The 7,314-nt window shown below is 42.8% G+C and overlaps 1 long non-coding RNA gene across 1 annotated transcript; it reads left to right on the forward strand.

Annotated features, from left to right (window-relative positions):
• Positions 1-241: 241 nt before the first annotated feature.
• LOC125547378 lies at positions 242-4,146 on the forward strand. Its single transcript, XR_007300670.1, has 2 exons — positions 242-321; positions 3,818-4,146. It is a non-coding gene; the product is annotated as an uncharacterized LOC125547378 (long non-coding RNA).
• Positions 4,147-7,314: the final 3,168 nt, after the last annotated feature.

The raw sequence follows: 7,314 nt of genomic DNA on the forward strand, positions 1-7,314 counted from the left end.
TGGCCATTATTTCCCGAAGGTTTCATTCCATTTGGACTCTGTTTGATATTCCTTTTTGGCGAAACCCTAAAATAGGCAAAAAAACAACAATTTGAGTTGGGCCTCCGATTAGTAGGTTAGTCCCAAAAATGATATAAAAGTGTAAAATAAAGCCCATTGACATCCAAAATAGATAATGTAATAGCATGGAGCAATCAAAAATTATAGATACATTGGAGACGTATCAGCATGCTCCCGCTATTGTTGGATGTCGGGGGTGGGGAGAGAGCAGAGAGGGAGAGGCCACCTTCGCCGCGCTCACGGGCCTCGTCTTCAAGGAAGGTACTTCAATAGTTGTCTCTTCTTATGACTGAACTGTCCAACTGAGAGTGGTTCGTTTTAGATTGACTATACTGAATGTGTGAGCTGATTTCATCGATAGCAAAGATCTTGGTAGTGTTCACTGGATGCATTCTGATTGATTAGTTCATAGGCTAAATGCTTGCACTGATTGATTGAAAATAGTTCAATTTTGTACAAATGCACTCCCACATGTCTCTGCTACATCTGGAAAATTAGATTTTTGAGATTTAGCACTACAATATGTTAATGGTCGATCTCAGATATGCTCATCTTGCGCCCTGTTAAAGGGGGGAGGGAACACCAGCTGCATCCATCTTTTCATACACTTGTTTTTTGCACATGTATGCAGTCTGGTTTGATGGACGACGGGATAAAAATGAGCCTCTTAGGAGTGTGGAGGAACAATAGTTGCATCCATCTTTTCATACACTTGTTTTTTGCACATGTATGCGGTCTGGTTTGATAGACAACGGGACAAAAATGAGCCTCTTAGGAGTGTGGAGGAACAATAGTTGCATCCCGGTCACTTGTTCTTGCTAGCATCCCGGACGCTGAATGATGGCTTGTTAAGTATGAAACTGGGATTTCTAATAAAGTTTGCCATGAACATATATGATTGTGTTATATGAATTGATTGCATGCCCTCTTGGATTCTGTTTTTGGCTGCTGCATGTGTGCTGATGAATGCTTCAGTTAACCATTCACTAGTATATATCTTTCTCTAATAATAAAGTATGGATTGACTTTGTTGGGTTCATCGTCACAATATGCATATTCCTGTGAATTTACGCTTTCAGTTTGATTTTAAAACATATACGCGAGGTGGCACTAATTCGGGGAATAATAAAGCATGTGGTCCGTCTTCGTTTCATGTTTCGTACGTGTCGTCCGTCGTATGTCACCGAGCCCGGCCAAAAGAACAAACCAGACTGTCGTATGGCCCAGTGAATCCGGCCCCGGGAGGCAAAAATTCTGCTCGCAACGGGTATCGAACTAATACCTTCAGTATCTCTACATAATGTCATGACCAACAGAGCAAGTCCTGATTCATGTAGAATTGAAGGTTGACTCATATATAGTCCCACCTCGCTCCTTTATATCTAATCTATCTGATTTATATACGTTTTTATTTTTCTGGGCATCAAGAATCCTTCTTCGAGATCATGAGATATAAACGAGGAAGGAAAAAGATTCTAATTACATGAGAAGAAAAGAGGTGCTAATTATACCAGGAAAAAAGGAAAGAGGGTTAACACTTTCTATAGGTGAGGGGGTGGTGGGCTATTAAACGGATGCCTGCAGACATGCATCCTGCACAATTTGAGGACGCTTGACAGAAACAAGGAGGAAAGAGAGGCTATTCTCCCATCGCGAGTGCATCGTGGCATGATGCGCTACTTGAGGTCAATTTGTGCGTACAAACACGCCTCTACAGCCCAAAAATAAAAGACTTTAAATCAAAATCATGGTGATAAAAAAGGAGGAGAAGAGTGTGCTTCATATTTACTGGTCTAAATTTCAGGTAATGACAACAAGTCGTTATAGTCTGTCTTCAATACAGTACTACTCTTATGTTCTTTCGAGTGCAAACCCACTAACAACTGAGCTGACTACACATAACATGACGCTACTCGGAGGACTTGGATCAATTTGATTCAGGCACATCTGATGAAGGCAGGGAAACATGACGCAGCCATGCTGCACCAACCAACTGGATGCTGGTAAGTTCATGTCGTGTGAAGGGAACATATGGTTGATCTGCTTTCTATAGTTTACTTACACTAAGTAGATGGAAATATAATTAAGCACGAAGAATATTATAACCGTTCTTTTAGTTGGGTTGTTGGCTATAGGAGGGCTAGCCAGATTTGTTTGTCCGTATTAGAAGCTCATCATGGGCTTGGCTTCCTGAAGGGAGCCGGGAGACCTAACCCTAGCCGCCGCCCCCGCGCCATCTCCTCCTCCTCGCGCAATTACGGCGCCGTCGCGCCGCCGGCCACGCCCAAGAGAGAATTACTTATTTAACACTGTCTTAAAATTTGTTGCCTTATTTGACACCGAATCTTTTTCTCTTCTTTATTTAACACCAAGTCTAAATTTTATGCCTTTTATTACACTTCCGTCCATTTGAAGCGTTAATAGTGTTAAATTACACCCGAAAAGACCTATTTGCCCCTCATGTTATATATGACCAAAATTTGTGTGTATTCAGCCATGGAGGGAACGGACACTTTCAAACAGCTTGTGCGGAGCATCACGGTCGGCAACGAGGCTGTGCCTCGGCCTTGACTGGCCGCTGGCCGCCTGGCTCCTCTGGATGAGATGGAGTACAGCACATGAGCAGCCGAGCAGTACGTGAGTGCTCGTCGATGAGTGAGAATGGGCTTATACGTGCAACATTCGTGAAGATGGGTCTATCTCCTACGGGCTACGGCAAGCTGCTGATACATACTGTACCTTATTATGTGACGCGCTCCCATTACCTTTCTGAGATCTCTCTTTCTTTAGCTGGGTACACACGGGTATTCAGAATGCATAGACGTATGTGTACTGGGCTGGCCGTCACGTGGGTATTCCAACATGTACGCGTACTTGCCGGTACTGCACCACGCCCTTAGATGCATGCAGATACTGCACCATGCTTGACTAGCACGTAAGAGTATGTGAGCAACCTAATATGTATGCACGTGCAAAGCTAATCAAAGATGAGCTAGCGCATGCATGTACTGATGCATGTTTTCTTCCCTGTATATTATGCATTCATTTTATTTTTTTAGTAATTAAATTCTCTTTGGTACCAAATCACGTCCGAACACCACCCAGATAAAGTCACATACTGAAGCTAAACTAGAAAGTAAAATTTTGGTCACAAACCCCATGAAGGGCAAATTGGTCTTTTCATGTGTCATTTGACACTGTTAAGGCTCAAAATAGACGGAAATGTCATAAAGGGCATAAAATTTAGACATAATGCTAGATAGGGAAGAAAAAGGTTTTCAGTGTCAAATAGGGAAACAATATTTAAAACAGTGTTATATAAGGAATTTTCTCCACGCCATCCTCCCTTCCACCCCTACAACCTACGGTCTAAGCCTGGTAGGACCCTAGCTCCTATCAGTTTGCATTTTTGTCCTTTTTACCCGTTGCAACGCACGGGCCTTTTGCTAGTATGTATATAAATATGTGTGTGCATCATGTAATCAATGAGAACAAGTGCAGCTATGTACTGCTATGTTACAGTTATCTATATTAAGCTCGTGAGGTGATGCCGATGAACTAGGATACGCATTGAAGTGTATGTATTACATGGTTCATACTAATTCATTGCAATTTTTGTTTGTTTGGTATATATTTATTAATCTGGTTGCAAAAATAAAAATGTTGGGTGCTTCCGTTGCTTGTATGTTCAGTTATGTGAGAGCCAACTATCTGCAAGGTTGTTAGCCGGTCTAATGATGTGCTCAACTAATTGCAGGGACTTGCTAAGCAATCTTATGCGGGGCACAATACCGGTGTCGTTCGGAAGCCTAACTCACTTGCGGCAAAACAGCAGCAATGCCATGAAGCAGCTCTGTTTCTTGTTCTCTACTCTGCTTTGAACTGAACTTATTTCAGTTAGCAACTGTATACTAAATTTGACAGTATGGGTGCTTTCTTGTGAATTGTGATGTTGTTCCCATCACATTAGATTAGGTTAATTACATCCACATGTATAGTAGCTTCTGTCCAAGTGCTCTTCATCTTGTGTGTCATCTGCAAGGCAATCAAGTTAATTAGATGTTGTTATTTTCATGTTCTGCTTCATACATACATGCATATGTGATTAACCTAAAGGAAATACTATCTATGCACTAAATCTGAAAAGGAAATGTGAACTACCGATTAGTGTCATGCATTCAGTTTTAATTCCTTTCACGACCTCTGCCTCCCTCCTCTACTTGATTTTGTATATTTCCTCTCAAGAACTCGTGATATAATCTTTCCTAATATTAATCCCTCCAGTATAACATTTATAATCTAGTAGCAAATTGGGCTATAGTCAGTAAACTGTATGATCATTTCTTGGTTTGACTAAAATTACAGTGACAATCAAGTAGCCGTAGTTTTAGTTGACTATTGTTGTGTTGGTATTGATGACTCTAAGTGGAAACTATTCTAAATTATTTTGAGAACTTATAACATGATCTTGGACCCCTAATGGATAATCGATGCATAAATCTTTCATATGCTCCATGATGTGTGTGTTCCTTTTTTCTTGTATTATTATTTTCAGAACTTTTTGAGAACTGTGTGATTCTCCAAAGCACTGAGTATGTATTGCCATCTTTTATGTTTGATAGTAATCAGTGCGAAAGATTGATCTTCAAACAGGAAAAGTACCAAGCAACCATTGCCTCAGTCTTCTGTTTGTAGATATCCAAACTATTGCTGGAACCTTTACCTGCTAGTCAAAATTGGTGTAGCAAATTTTCATTAGCACTAGTAAACAGTGGCATCACATCTCTGATATTATGCTGCTGCTGATGTGCTATTTATAGCTACAGTTTGACACTATTAATTAGGCTTGCTGGACATGTATGTCTTCTTGCACAGATAAAACATCATAGTGTTAGTCAAGTATTTGCATAGATATGTCTTCTTGCGCCACATCACTTGGTCCTGGATAGAAGAATATGGTGCTGGTTGCACCTTTCTTCGATAATCTGACCTGGTGTAATTTTTCCAGTAACTGATCTCGTGTACCCAAGTCTAGTACGTATCTTTTATGTTTGCTGGCTTGCATGTTTGCTGAAGCGTACTATGCTTGCTAAGACCAGGTTTCTGTTCTTTTTGGTATTACTTGATCTTTTTTGACAATCTAACTAGACGATTGTTTCCAGCCTTTGAACTCCTAGGAGATTTTAACACAAATTGTAATAGATGCTGCCCTGCTAAAGGAGGATGAGGATGAGGGGCGCACCTAGCCGTCGGCCCTGCTCTGCTCGAGGAGGAGGGGCATGAGAGGCCTTCTCCTCTGCCCCTAGTGCAACCAAGAGGTCCTGCCTGAGATCAAGCACGGCCACGACGACCCACCACGACAGGTAGCTGTTGGGGAACGTAGTAATTTCAAAAAAATTCCTACGCACACGCAGGATCATGGTGATGCGTAGCAACGAGAGGGGAGAGTGTCGTCCACGTACCCTCGTAGACCGTTAAGCGGAAGCGCTATGACAACGTGGTTTATGTAGTCGTACGTCTTCATGATCGACCGATCCTCAGCACCGAACGTACGGCACCTCCGCGTTCAGCACACGTTTAGCTCGGTGACGTCCCATGAACTCACGATCCAGTAGAGCTCGGGGAAGAGTTTCGTCAGCACGACGGCGTGGTGACGATGTTGATGAAGCTACCGTAGCAGGGCTTCACCTAAACACCGCTACAATATTACCGAGGTGGATTATGGTGGAGGGGGCACCGCACACGGCTGGGAGAGATCTTTGTGATCAACTTGTGTCTCTAGAGGTGCCCCCTGCCCCCGTATATAAAGGAGCAAGGGGGGAGAGGCGGCCGGCCAGGAGGAGGCGCGGCAGGGAGGAGTCCTACTCCCCCCGGGAGTAGGACTCCCTCTTTTCCTAGTTGGAGTAGGAGAAGGGGGAAGGAGGAGGGAGAGAGGAAGGAAAGGGGGGCGCCGCCCCCCCTCCCAGTCCAATTCGGACTAGAGGGAGAGGGGGCGTGCGGCCTACCCTGGCCGCCCCTCCTCTTATCCACTAAGGCCCATCTTGGCCCATTAAACCCCCGGGGGGGTTCCGGTAACCCCCGGTACTCCGGTAAAATCCCGATTTCACCCAGAACACTTCCGATATCCAAATATAGGCTTACAATATATCAATCTTTATGTCTCGACCATTTCGAGACTCCTCGTCATGTCCGTGATCACATCCAGGACTCTGAACTTCCTTCGGTACATCAAAACACATAAACTCATAATATAACCGTCATCGAACTTTAAGCGTGCGGACCCTGCGGGTTCGAGAACTATGTAGACATGACCGAGACATGTCTCCGGTCAATAACCAATAGCGAAACCTGGATGCTCATATTGGTTCCTACATATTCTATGAAGATCTTTATCGGTCAAACCGCACAACACTATATGTTGTTCTCTTTGTCATCGGTATGTTACTTGCCCGAGATTCGATCATCGGTATCCAATACCTAGTTCAATCTCATTACTGGCAAGTCTCTTTACTCGTTTCGTAATACATCACCCCGTAACTAACTCATTAGTTATCATGCTTGCAAGGCTTATAGTGATGTGTATTACCGAGAGGGCCCAGAGATACCTCTCCGACAATCGGAGTGACAAATCCTAATCTTGATCTATGCCAACTCAACAAGTACCATCGGAGACACCTGTAGAGCACCTTTATAATCACCCAGTTATGTTGTGACGTTTGGTAGCACACAAAGTGTTCCTCCGGTATTCGGGAGTTGCATAATCTCATAGTCATAAGAACATGTATAAGTCATGAAGAAAGCAATAGCAGTAAACAAACGATCAAGTGCTAAGCTAAAGGAATGGGTCAAGTCAATCACATCATTCTCCTAATGATGTGATCCCATTGATCAAATAACAACTCATGTATATGGTTAGGAAACTTAACCGTCTTTGATCAATGAGCTAGTCAAGTAGAGGCATACCAGTGACACTATGTTTGTCTATGTATTCACACATGTATTATGTTTCCAGTTAATACAATTCTAGCATGAATAATAAACATTTATCATGAAATAAGGAAATAAATAATAACTTTATTATTGCCTCTAGGGCATATTTCCTTTAGTCTCCCACTTGCACTAGAGTCAATAATCTAGATTACACAGTAATGATTTTAACACCCACGGAGCCTTGGTGTTGATCATGTTTTGCTCGTGGAAGAGGCTTAGTCAACGGGTCTGCAACATTCAGATCCGTATGTATCTTGCAAATCT

The sequence above is a fragment of the Triticum urartu genome, chromosome 1, assembly GCF_003073215.2.
Source record: "Triticum urartu cultivar G1812 chromosome 1, Tu2.1, whole genome shotgun sequence".
Classification (NCBI taxonomy): domain Eukaryota; kingdom Viridiplantae; phylum Streptophyta; class Magnoliopsida; order Poales; family Poaceae; genus Triticum; species Triticum urartu.